This window comes from Lemur catta, chromosome 15 (assembly GCF_020740605.2).
Source record: "Lemur catta isolate mLemCat1 chromosome 15, mLemCat1.pri, whole genome shotgun sequence".
Lineage (NCBI taxonomy): Eukaryota > Metazoa > Chordata > Mammalia > Primates > Lemuridae > Lemur > Lemur catta.
In genome coordinates, this window is record NC_059142.1 from 28,628,778 (window position 1) to 28,642,228 (window position 13,451).

The window sequence follows — 13,451 nt, forward strand, 5'->3', positions numbered from 1 at the left end:
AAGGTCAAGGGCCACAGGTTTTGTAGTTAAACTGAAAGCTGTTGACAGGAAATATAGATTTCTATTTGTAGTCTTAGGAAATGGACCTTAAACCTCTACCCATATTGTCAGAAGAAAGTCACACGCTTTTGAAACTACAAAAGCTCTCGAATTTTTTTGCCTTACCGACCTATGTATTTCCGTTTAGAATATTGTAGGGAGCCCATAATTATTTTCTAACCAAGGAAAAACTTAAGTCTCTTTAAGAAGCAATTATTTTTCATAACATCAGATTGAATAACCCACATTGCTGTTCAGCCTACATCTGACTGGAATCAAAAGGTAAGAAACTGATTTTCTGATTCCTAATTGTTTGGGATCTGAATTTTTATTTTTTAAGACTAAGCTAAGTTTAATATTTTTAAAAATACTGTTTGGATTGTGAATAGATTCGTTTAAAATGGCTTCTTGTTTTATACTTTAAATAAATTTTGAGTGCTTATATATCCATCTATTGTAGTGCTCGAGTTTGATCTAGACTCTACTTTCCTCAGTTTTGTCTTTGAAACATTGTTTTGGTCATTAGGGCTGGTATTTTTAGGTGTCTGTGGTCTCGATGAATTTCTTATGCTTGCCTTTTTGCTTTGTATATGAAGTTTGTAATTAAATTACAAATGAAATTATGTATTTACCATAAAAAATTTAAAAATGAGAAGCTGTTAAGACTGAAGTTCTGTTGTAACATAACCACCATTCGTGTTAACTTATTTTCATCACATAAGAAGAGTGCCCGAAGACAGAAAACAGATTCACAATCTCTTATCCATTTTCTGAAATCCAAAAAACTGAAAAGATTTTTTGTGGTTGAGGTAATAGAATGTGAAACCTGACCAGAATTGATGTCTTCATTTTGCACTTAGTGTGACTAAACTTTTCCTGCAGAAATACTGATGTGGCTTGATTATTCATTACACACAGTTGCCACAGACTTTGCTGAGGGCATTACATAATATAGGGTATATATACCACACTTTCTTAAAGTGGAAATAGCTCTGAATCCTATACATCTGGCTCTGAGAGTTCTGGATAAGGGATTGTAGAACTGTACTAGAATACACAAGTCTAATGCTTCTGGGTGTAATTTGGGCATATGATTGAAAGACCTGTTACTGTAGGTCCTTTATTAATTGAGATAAGTTCCCCATTTTTTAGGCTGAAACAGCCACAAGAAGAAAAGGTATGACAAACATTTCTTTATTCTTTTACGGTAGTGGACTCAACAATTATACTCTATTGAAGGAAATATGGAAATATTCAGCTATCCTAGAGTATACAGTACAATATATTCTATTGAGGTAATTGTTTCTGTTTCAGTACTTAACAGGAACATTGTCCAGTCTCATCCTATAGGAGAAGCTGGGATTGGCATGAAGTAAAGAGATTATAGGGAAACATCTGTTCATTGTATCTATTGTGATTGTCTATTGAGTAAATAGTAATGCTGGCAAACTAACATTGGCTTTAAATATAGACCCAAGAAAGAAGTTAGAACATATTTGAGAAACCAGCACTTACTCCTGTGATTGAGAACTTGGGAGTGCTGCATTGCCAGCTTTGAAAGTTATGCTTGGGAAACCTGAAAATGGTTGTGAGATTGTAGATTTCCAGGGGAGGATTTTTTCTATTGTAAAAATCGCTTAGTGCTTTAGTAGTACACAGAAAATAAATTAGTTTTTGACATTTAGATTTAGGCAGGAGTAACCTCATAATTTACAACATTTTAATAGGCTGGGTTTTCAGGGAGAGAAAAGTCATACATGCCTTTTCATAAGAAAGTTACCGTTTAGGTAGTTAGAACACGTCAGAGAGTTCAGCTGGGTGCTTTGTCATCAGCTGTTAAAGTACAAAGGAGATGATACCCAAGCACCAGGTTAAAAGGTGTCTTAACTCCTGTCACCATATAACACCATACAATGTGAAAATAGTAGAAATTGAGACTCAATATTCCTAGGATACAATACTCATCCCCACGAAATACACTTTGAACAAAAACATTAATTTGGAGGGATGCCAAAATGTCTAGTAATTTTTTACAATGTTCTGTTACTCATTGGAGTAAATGCTGGGGAAAAATCATTTAGCCACTAGAGGGAGCTCTGACACAATCGACCAGGAAATTATCCCTGTTGTAAATATGTACAGCAAGGTGGAGACCAACCACCTTCATCCTCTCTGCATCAGATCTAAAGTTAGATGGTTTGGGTAAGTTTCTTCCTGTAACTTTACCTCTGCCTTCCTATCCTATCCGTTGGGGAAAGTTTTTTTTCGTTTGTTTGTTTGTTTTCATTTTCATCTTCCTGGATCCATTTAGGGTTTGTTTTTTGAAACAGAGTCTCACTCTGTTGCGCCTAGGATAATAGGGTACAGTCATCATAGCTCACTGCAACTTCACTACTCTTGGGCTTGAGGGATCCTCCTGCCTCAGCTTGCCAAGTAGCTGGGACTACAGGTGAATTTTTTTTTTTTTTTTTTGTAGAGACAGGATCTTGTTCAGGCTGGTCTTGAACTCCTTAACTCAAGCAACCCTCCTGCCTCAACTTTAGTGCTAGGATTACAGGTGTGAGCCGCCACACCCAGCCCATTTAGGTTTTAAACAGCTTACCTTACCAGATACTCAAATCCTGTAACTAAGGAAAAATATGTTTAGGTTCTGAGACTTAGAAGAAAATGCTAAAGACATGAGTCTGCTTGTTTTCTGCCTACCTTGTACATCACCAGGTATGGAATAGTAAGACTAGGAATGTGAGAATTGGGTACAGAAGTATGTGTGCTGTAGAAAGAAAACTCTAGGCATAAAATTGGTCATATACTACAAAAGAATGTGCTTTCAGAGACCCTTGTTTGTTTTCATGGTGTGAGACAGTTTTGGGAATAATGATCTTATTTCTCAGCATTACCAAGGGTTTTAATGATAATTTGTTTAAAATTGTACTTGCCAAATTAGCTGTTTTCTATTTTCTAGGCCTTTTAGTAGATGCAGAGTATCTTGTGATCAAAAAGTGCACACAATTTTCTTGACATGCTTACTTAATGCCCTTTAACAGAGCTGAAAACTTGGGAATTAAGCACTTCAGAATTTGTCATTTCTATTACTCCCTTCCCCCAGGTTTATGTTATAAAAATGGAAAGGACACAAACTTCTCCCCAGTTTAAAGTATAAATTGTCACTAAGAATACTGTATTAACAAAGTTTTTTAGGCCCACATGATGAGATTTAGTCATCAAAAAGATGGATGTGAGAACAATGGCCATAAGACGTTAATGTCAGAAACTTGTAAGTTTTGAAGAATATGATAATAAAAATGGACACATTCTGCAGGAGAGAAAACGGAATCAAGTTTACACAGTAGGGACTTCCCTACCTGCTAAGTTAACACTTTTATGTTGCAAAGGAGACTACAGGAGGTAGTTGTTGACTAGTAGCCTTGCTGCAAATTGGATTTGAGAGCACTGAAACAGCACTAGATTGATTAAGCTTGTCCTTAATCCTATAAATGTTAGTTCTGGTGTCCATTTGACAATTTAACTTGTGAAGAGGCACTCTGAATCCACAAACTGTACAAATGAAAATCCAGAATTCCCCTTGTAAAAAGAAAAGAGCTAAACTTGTCAATTGTTAAAGTTCTAGAAGTCACAATAGAATTGTTCCCTCAGCTGCTGGGTATTAGAGGAGTCTTTGTATGTTATTTTGGGATAAGCTTTCAAGTTGCAGCAATTATTAAGGCTTAATACACAGGAATGCACTCCAGCATCAGTCAAAGGGAAGCTACAGTCTTTAAGTAGGTCTGGGAAGGCCTAGGCTGAATCTCTTCTACACTTAGCAGTGGCATGGCTAGAACTTTGGGCTATAAAATACTAAACCAAGAGTGACATCCATGTCTTAGACTAGAAATGTAAAATGTTGGTTGGGTATGCTGCAAGCACATTACAAAGAAAACCAAAATGGCTCCTTTGTCCTCTAAAAATAGTAAAGTTCTATGTCTTAGCCACAGTGCCATTGTGTCTATGACTTAGGCTAAACTAAAGATTTGTTTACTTGTCAAGTGAGACTTTAAAAGGCTGTTTGGGTTTGTCTCCCATCTTCAGTTGCCTTATCAGCATTCTTGTGTGCACCCAAATTCATTACTGAACTGTTTTAACTGGTGTCAGTGACGCCAGTCTCCATCCTGGGTATCAATTCAGCTTCCTAAAACATGTCACTCCCTTTCAACAGCGTTATATTCTATCTTTCAAGTTTATCGCTGTTAGTCAGATCTTCCCCTGCTCTGGTTGATACTAACCATGTTTGGTTTCGCTTCTGTGTATCTGCTTATATTTTCAGACACACTCCCCGCTTGGCAGTCTCCCTGCTTCCTCAAAGCCTCAAAGGTTTGACTCAAGTCACACTTCATTCCTGAAACTAAGCAAGCTGCTAAAGCCCTTTAATGGCTCTCTTCAAGATGCATTTAGTTGCCTCATAATTCATTTCATTACTGTTGAATGTTTTGTGTGTTGATTTTTCCTATCTGATGGAATTTGTGTAATAATTGTATTTCCCAATGAGCCAGATGCAATGCTGACAGTTTATATGGATTGACAACGCACGGAAAGAACTTAGTACCCCCAGAAGAAGCTCTGTAGAAGTCCATATTTTACAAACTATTGGTTAACTGTGGGTGGATTATTGGAGAAAGTATTTTAATCCTAACATTGGATCAAATAATTCCTCCTCAGATGTGAAGCCAGGAAAATTCAGTAAATTTAAATGTTAGCCTAAGTCCAAGTATAATTTCAAAAGTAAATGTTGTCCCCCAAATTGGTCTTGCAAAATCAAAAAGGAAGTTGTTTTGTAAGCTGTGCACACCTCTTTCAGTACAGATCATCAAGAATCGATGGCATTGTCTCTTAAAAGACTAAGCAGTTCCCTCTCTTGCTGCTTCTTCCTGGGTATCCTTTTTCCGTCATTCATTCTTAAGCTTGATTCTTACAGAGGAAAGCTTAAGTCGCCTCTGAATTTAGTGATCCTGCCTCAGTGAGAATCTGCAGATTTCTCGTTGAGATTGAATCATTTTGGTTCCCTTTTTTTTTGTTAGTAGTTATTCATAAAAGGATTAATACATAGATTTATAGTAGATTTGTTTATAGTGAAGAGACTGGATATTATGTGTATTATTCCCTGGGTTGGGAAAGAATCTTATACTTGACTTTAGGACCCTGACCCTGACCTTTAGGCTGACAAGAGAGGATCAGCTAGCTTAAACAATTCTCTCAAGGCCAAGAGACCCAGGGTATACATATATTTAATACTCCACTTCCCAAATCCTGCAAAAGCTAGCCTCATTCCTTTTGCTGTTAAAAATTCTTCCACCCCTTGAGCTAATGACTGAAGCATTCTTGCACTAATTGCACTCTATTTCTGCTTTGCTTTTCTTCAGCATGCTTATATAGTGTGTCACATGTGTTCCCTTTAACCTGTTCTCTAGTTGCATGTTTGCGTTTTATTTCCCCCAGCTACATAGTAAAGTCTGTGAACAAGGGCTGTGTTTTTAACATTTTGATATTTCTACTGAGATGCCCAGTATGCTGGTACATGTACATTAATACATGTGAATAATAAATACATTAATGACATCCTAGGCAAGTGTGCCACATAGCTTTAATGTGAGACACAGGGTGCTGCTCCAGTCAGATTGGGTTTATTCCTAAAGTAGCAACCCCAAGGTTTCATGCCCTTGCTACCTTTTTTAGTGGAAAATTTTGAGGGGAATATGCAAGGCCATAGGACAAATACCTGATCTTGATGAAAGTAATAGCTAACCTAACTCTGTTTTACAAAGTACTTAAACTCATTTTAATCCTCAAGTGGTATTTAGCCTCATTTTGCACTTTGAGGAAATAGACTAAAAAATGTTAAAGTGGCAGGCCAGAACTTGAATCCAGGTCTTCTGATGACAAATTCTTAATTTATTTTACTACCACACTGCTTTTTTAAGCCAGCCTACCTTTTGCAGTTGGGAGGTTGTTGCAGGGTGAGTAAGTCTTGGACTCAAGTGAACACCACCTGTAATATCTACCTAATGCCACCAGGGTGTCCCATGGTGCTGTCTTTGATCCATGTGCTTACCCTGGTACCTGGGGGATATTCCAGATCAGGAGCCCATCTAGTCAGTGGCCATGGGCCAGAGTCTGACAGCAAGAAGGTAAGATGCTTAGCTCCCTGCCTTCCCGTGTGCAGTGCGCAGCCAGCTCTCAGAGAAGCCCTCGCCTTCTTTTGACCTCTACTATTCAGGCTGGTCCCACAGAAGGACACCAGGTCACATGGTGGCCAGGGCCTGGCTAGCTACTCAGTTAACTAGGCAGCAGCCCCACAAGAGTATAGAAAAGAACCAGTGGATGGGTAAATGTCTACAAAATGTCTGCATCTGTTCTGATAGCTGAGTATACATTTAAATTTATATTAGTAAAACAGGTCCACAAGTTACTACTCTAGGTAGATGAGTTTTGAAAGCCAACATGTGGTGACCTCCCACTTTCCAATTTACAGTAAAAATGTTTGCATTACACTTAGCCTGAGTATACCGTCTCTTAGGTATCAGTTTTTATATTCAGCAACCCTACATGGAACAGTGTCAAAGCTATCACTTATATGAGAACCAATAACGCAGGTAGCCCCTTTAAAAATTTCCTTCCCTCCCAGTGCTCCTTAAGCACTTTGTACAAATGTCTATAACTGATTTATAATTTCTTTACAAGTCTTGTTTTCTTCACTGGAGGAGATTCTTAGAAGTCTCTCCAGTGGCTAAGGCAGCTCCTGGCATTTAATAGGCGCTAATTATTTTTTTGTTTATTGAAATAGTAGTGAGTGCTTCCATAATAGTTCTGAGATAATGCTATACATGAGCCATTTTTCTAAGGAGAGAGTCTGTGTTAGACATGTCTTTGTTTGTATTCAAGCTGATTAAAATTAACTATGAACTGGTAAGTTAGTCCTTGGGATTCCTTGCTGGCCTTTCAAAATCTTCACTACAACTTTCTAGGTTGGAATTCTCAGCGTGGCCTGAATTTGGGGCTGTATCTGAGCTGTTTCTCTTTAGTTGTCATCCATATGATACCTCTAGGACTGGGTGTTTATCAGGGCTCTTCAAGTCACTGGGAGAGACTCCTAAATTTAAGAGTGAACCTACTGACTTGGGATATGGAATTTGTGGTGCTTCCCTTTCTCCTCCCTGTCTTCCCAGGTGAGTTTCCATCTCAAAACTCCTAAGCCATAGTGTTGATATCACTGTGGAACAAATCCCAAACCTACCCTCTAATAGTCAAGTTTAACTGAATTTTCTCAGTTCTTCTCTGGTGAGAGGTCTAATCACAGATTGTTGTCCCAACTTGGACCCTTTCATGTGCTTAAGTGATCAGAATAACTGCCTCAGCTAAATAAATGTGTATAGAATATATATGGGGCTTCCTCAGGCTTTAGCATATTTCCCTATATGTGCTATGGAAGAGACCATGGACAAATTACTGTAGCAGTAAAAGTTACCAGTTGTGATGTAAGCCATCCTCTTGTCCCTAAGAAGTGCTACTAAGGGATTTTTTTTTTTTTGGTCCCATATTATATAACTATTAAGAAATGAGTCTGAAAATATTCTTTCATCTGTGAGGAATAAGTATGCCTTTGCCACTTAAAAGTATAAACTACTAAAAGGCAGAAATAATGTGTATGCTCTATTCCAACCCCCACAGTGTCTGTTTCTAGGTTTGCTTTATACCTGATGCTCAGGAAGTATTTTCACTGACTTGGCTTGACTACTTGCCATCTGCTCTCTGAGTGTTCATTGCTGAATGAAAGGGGAAAGAAAGTGAAAGGAGAGGTGGGGGAAAAGAGGAAGCTGGAGAAATAAGAGGAAACAGCTGGAAGCTGAGGGGGTGGGACTTACCTAAGGTCAGTAAAACAAAAAGCTAGCAGAGGACAGGGTCAGGCCCTGGGGATAGAGGGATAATTAACTTATGTTAGCCGGTTGAGTAGAGCCTTGTGTGCTTTGTTAGAGAGACCAAAGGTACTTCAAAGGAAAACTCTAGATTCTTCCCTGTGTACCTTAGTAAGTTGTTCATCAGGTCAAAATCTATCCTGTCCTCTAGGAATTCTGGTCTTCCTTCAGGCCTAGCAGAGAATTTGCTGCCACTGCTCAGGCAACCAAGGGTGAAGTTCTTCAAGTAGTATTTGCGGATAGCAGCGGGCGGGTAAGCTTGATGTATTATTCACAGCTTAAAGAGTAAATGCTGAGTACAGCTGTTGTTTCTGTATAGAGCTGTTAATAACCAGTTCACTAGGCCCCTTAACCTGCATTTATGCCTGGACCAGATGACTAAATGTAGAACTTGTGGCAGTTTCTAGCTCAGAGACTTCTTAGAGTCAAGAAACAATATCTTTTGAGGAGTTAATTCCCTCACTTGGAGCCTTAGCGGGATCTTACGCTGTCCAGGCCTTGTGTTGCCATCCGTTGGCATTGCTTGCTAGAATGGAGCAGGCTTCCCAAAGCTTAGTCCGTCTAGTCTTGTAATGTCATATTGGTGTCTTAGGCCCCTGCTGCTCACTTATCTCACCCAGGGAACATCCTACATAGGTTCCTCAACACCTGTTTCATTATTCCCCATTCCCTTTACTACCAAGAATGGAGGAACCCTCAGCTGAAGATAAAATTGATCCAGTGAAGAAGAAGCTGAAGAGAGATGTTTTTCTTGGTAGAGTGTTCACTTGATACATATGTTTATGCCCTGCCCCTACTCTTCAGGAGAACATTTGGACAGGCATTGACAATTAGTAAATTTTTTTGCACATGACTAACATTTTTGTTTTTTCTGGCAATACAGATGGTGGCACATCTGTTTAGTGTCATTATATCCCTCTTTTAATGTGTTTGGGGTGGAGGCTATAGCCACTAAGAAGTTCATCTCTATACCAGAGAAATTTTGTGTATAAGGATTTAATTTATGTTTTGGACTGTTTGTACAATGATGGAACTGAGCTGCTCTTTGTAGTTTGGTTCAGGCCCACCAAGTTTGTGTGACCTGTTAAGTATCAACTTTTTTCAAGCTCAGCCATTACCCTGGTCTGGGGCATCTGAGGGCAGTGAAGAACAGGTGTCCAAAGGAGAAATGTTGGTGCCTGAGAGTATGTTTTCCAGTTGTATTGAATTTCTTACTTGGTATATTTTTGACCTGTCTTGGTTTCTTTCCTTCTTGTGGCCTATGCTATTTTGCTTGCTATTTGTGTGATATTCTCTGTCATTCAAGAGTTGTAAAATAGAAGATAGTATTTCTGTGCAAATGCTTTATGGGTGAAGCTGACAGGGTTAGCATTGATTTTTGCCAGTGTCTTTCAAGAAGAGTTAAGGTGATAAGTGTGTTTCCATGGCTTTGGACTCATTTTTGAAGTCTTGGGTGTGTGACCTTTCTTAGAAGCAAGAGTGTGTCTGTCTATCTGTCTTTTTTTTTTTTTTTTTTTTTTTTTTTTTGAGACAGGGTCTGCCCTGCTGCCCAGGCTGGAGTGCAGTGGCATAATGATAGCTCACTATAACCTAAAACTGCTGGGCTTGAGCCATCCTCCTGCCTCAGCCTCCTGAGTAGCTGGGACTATAGGCATGCACCACCACACTGGGCTAATTTTAATTAAGAACCCTCAACTACCAGTTGAACTCAATGTCTATTGGGAAAATGGGCAGATTTGTTCCCTGTCCCTTTGTTCTCTTTGAGTATGTTCCAGCTGTCAAAGAAGTTAAAAAGGTATTCAGGGAAAAATAAAAAAAAATTGTTTCCCCTTCCTCACCTTGTCAGTTAAAACAGAAATAACTAGTGATGACACTTTAGGTGGTAGAATAGAAACACACACCCCACTTCTGACCACATGGGCCACAGGCAAGTGGCTTTAAGCCCTTAGTGTGGTTATCCAGCTTTGGGGAGGGGGAAGGAGCTAGCTTCTGCTTTCCTCCCAAGACGCTTGGGGTTTTGTCGGGGGTGGGGAAAAGCAGTTCTCTTGATCTGGTCCTCCTTTTGTCCCCAATTACATTGAGGCTGATATTGAAAAGTGACACTTCTTTTTGCCCAGTGCTTTTTGGTATTTCTAAATATTGCAGTCTCGGTTTTTAGTATTGGATTTGTTAATTGTCATTTCTAGCTTTCTTGCATGAAGAGTTCATTAGCTTGCCAATTTGAAGTTTCTAACTGATATTCTCCACTGAAAGTTTTGGGTTTGATTTGTTTTTGGTTTGTTGAGCAGTCTTACTTGGGTACAGGTAACTGACAACAACAGAGATACTTTCTCTTCCTTGGATTCTAAATCTGTAATCTAAATCCTTAATTTGTTCACAGAACTTTAAAATCCTCTCCACACTAGGAAGGAAATAATCCTGTTGATTTCTAATGTCTGCTAAAAGTTATCTTCAGAAAAACAGATCTTAATAGACATCTTCCTTTGTCTTGTGTCATTAGCCCTTTGGCCATTTACTTTAGGGCTCTTGAGGGAGAGAGAGATAGAAGAAAACCTGTCACTTTAAGAGAAAGTGAAAGGAACAATTAACTGACTCGGGAGGTGGTAATGCAGAGTTCTCAGCCCCAGAGTTAATCTAGAACCACTCAATAGCACCAATAAAAATATTTACTTAACGTCTGTTATATTTCAGGAAGTGTTCTAAGCATTTTGTGTACATTTCTTGTTTATTTTTGTTTTTGTTTTTGTATTGAGAGAGAGTCTCTCTCTGTTGCCCGGGTTAGAGTGCTGTGGCAACAGCCTAGCTCACAGCAACCTCAAACTCCTGGGCTCAAGCAATCCTCCTGCCTTGGCCTCCCTAGTAGCTGGGACTACAGGCATGTGCCACCATGCCCGGCTAATTTTTCTCTCTATATATATTTTTTTAGCTGTCCATATAATTTCTTTCTATTTCTTTTAGTAGAGATGGGGTCTCGATCTTGCTCAGGCTGGTCTCGAACTCCTGACCTCGAGTGATCCTCCCGCCTAGGCCTCCCAGAGTGCTAGGATTATAGGCGTGAGCCACCTCGCCTGGCGTACATTTCTTGTTTAATCCATAGGTGGCCCCTGTGAGATAGATATTCCATTCTCATTTTCTAGATGAAGAAACTGAGGCCCTGAAAGGTTAGGTGACAGGTCATACAACTTGGGGTGGGGGGGGCAGAAGAGAAATCTGAACAGGGCAGTTGGGGTCTGACTTTTGTGTGGGTGTAGGCACTTCTTATTTTTTGCTTAGACACCAAGCATTTCAGATATTTATGTTTTGAAGGTAACACCATTGATTCACTAACTGAAAGTTGTTTATAATAAGGATTAATTTATTGGCTTTAGACATCTGTAGTCTTTTCACTGGATCCCAGGATATGGTCTGTGGAAGCTGGGTTGAAGAGGGGCTCGTTTTGTTTGTGGTTAAAGATACTGTCTGTCCTAAAAGTAGAAATGCCCCTTCTAGGGAAATAGTATTTGATTATAGTGGTTTCTTTATATTCCTCTAACAGTTATAACTGATTGTTTTTGAGTACTTGTTTTAAACTTTTGCATATTTTCCTTCTGGAAAATATCTCAGTGTTTAAAATTTCATCTGAATTTAAAAGGTTGCTAAGTCTTCTTTTTAAGGGGAAATTTGGGGAACAATCAGGATTTCTGGTTTTGTCTTATAGATATAAAATTATCCATTTTCCTCAAGAAAAGTGATACTTAAGAATTTCAGCTTTTTAGTAACAAGAACTGGACGGACTGTTTTCACTTGACCTCTACTTCCTTTTAATGGGGAAACCCCTCCCCAGATGTGCTGTGTGAAAGATTGCTGGGGAAAGGGTTTCTAGATCCCAGGCTAAGAAGTTCAACAGAGTCCAGCAATATTGTCATTACAATAATGGTCTTCATGAAGTACTGGTTTTCATAATCCTGAAGCTTCATTTTCACCGCAATTTGAAAGGCAGCAGCTGAGGAGGAGAGGCTATGCAGAGACGGAAAACTGAGGAGCTGCCTTACAGAGACCTGGAAGTGAATGTGTTAAGGCAGGGAAGAAGCACAGATTTGCTGTGCACCAAATAAAAATAAAAGGACATACAGTGTCCAAGGTCAGAGCAAGAACTAAGGTTTTCGTTTACCTAGTTAATTCCTTAGGTTTACATCTTAGTTCTCTCCTTATTTTGAGTGTATATAAATTTAGGCTTCCTGAACCATGTTATTTTTCTTTCCAAAAGAGACTTATGGACATTATAGGAGACATGGGGGCCACTGTAGCAGTTTGGCTGAGGAGTGTATCAGAAACTCTTCATCGTTTTCTGTTCCCTCCTGTCTTAGGCTGACCAATTCTCTGGTGTGTTACCTGCTTCTGCTGCTGATCCAAACTCCAGAACTTCTCATTCATCCCCAAGGCCTCCAGGCAGTATCCAATGGGGAATCAGCTCTAAAAGGAACCAGACCAACATTTTCCAGCCCCTTCATTCTGGTGACAGAATGAGGAAAGAGTGGGAGGGGGTATACTTTTGTAGTAGATGGAAAGGAAACAGACTGTCAAATTACGGTACCTCATCAGTTTCTATTGCCATAGAATTCTGCAGCTATAATATTTGTATTGTGTATGTTTAGGGGAAGTTTGAGATGGTAACCTTGATTAGAAGTATCTGAAGGGGAATAAATGGGATGAGATATGAGTCAGTTGGTTCTGAAAGATTTGAAATCTTGAAATAATGTGTCCATCTGAAGTTTCTTTTTTTTTTTAAACTAGAGTTTATAAAAATATCAGTGATATAGCCTGCCCTCTCATTTCCCTACCACAGGAGACTTCTTGGACTGGAGACACTTGTTTAATAATAGCTTGTCTCTGATATTCCCAGTAGCTACCTCTATGTGAGGAAAGGATAGAAAACGTTAAGGACATCATCATACAGGCTCCTCATCTACAAAGTTCCAGCAGCAGTGACGCCTACATGGAAGACTTGGAACTGCAAAGAGAGGCTGGGGTCACCTCCGTGACATCTCCTGACGCTGTCCAACCAGAAGTTCGATTTTTGTTCTGGGGGGGTGAAGAAGGAAACAGACTGTACTAAAGGACTAAAATAATTTGTCTATAGTTTCTCACTTGTTATTTTTATTATTTTTGGCGGGAGAGGAGGGGTGTTAGGGTAGAATTTCACATTCTATCTGGAGCGAAGGGAGTGAAGGGGAGGATGGGGAAGCTCAGCCCTTCACCCAAGAATAACCCAGTAATGACATCTCTACGCGTGGGAAGTGTTTCCCTCTACACTGGGAGGATCTGAGGCTGCACCCCAGTGGGATTCCCTGCTTGAGTTAGAAGGCTACTCGGAGGGAGATGCATATCATAGCAAGTGTGTGTAGGACTTAGCCAGCCCGGAATGAAATGCCAAAAGGGAGAGACGCTCCAAGTCAAAGGGGCTTCCCC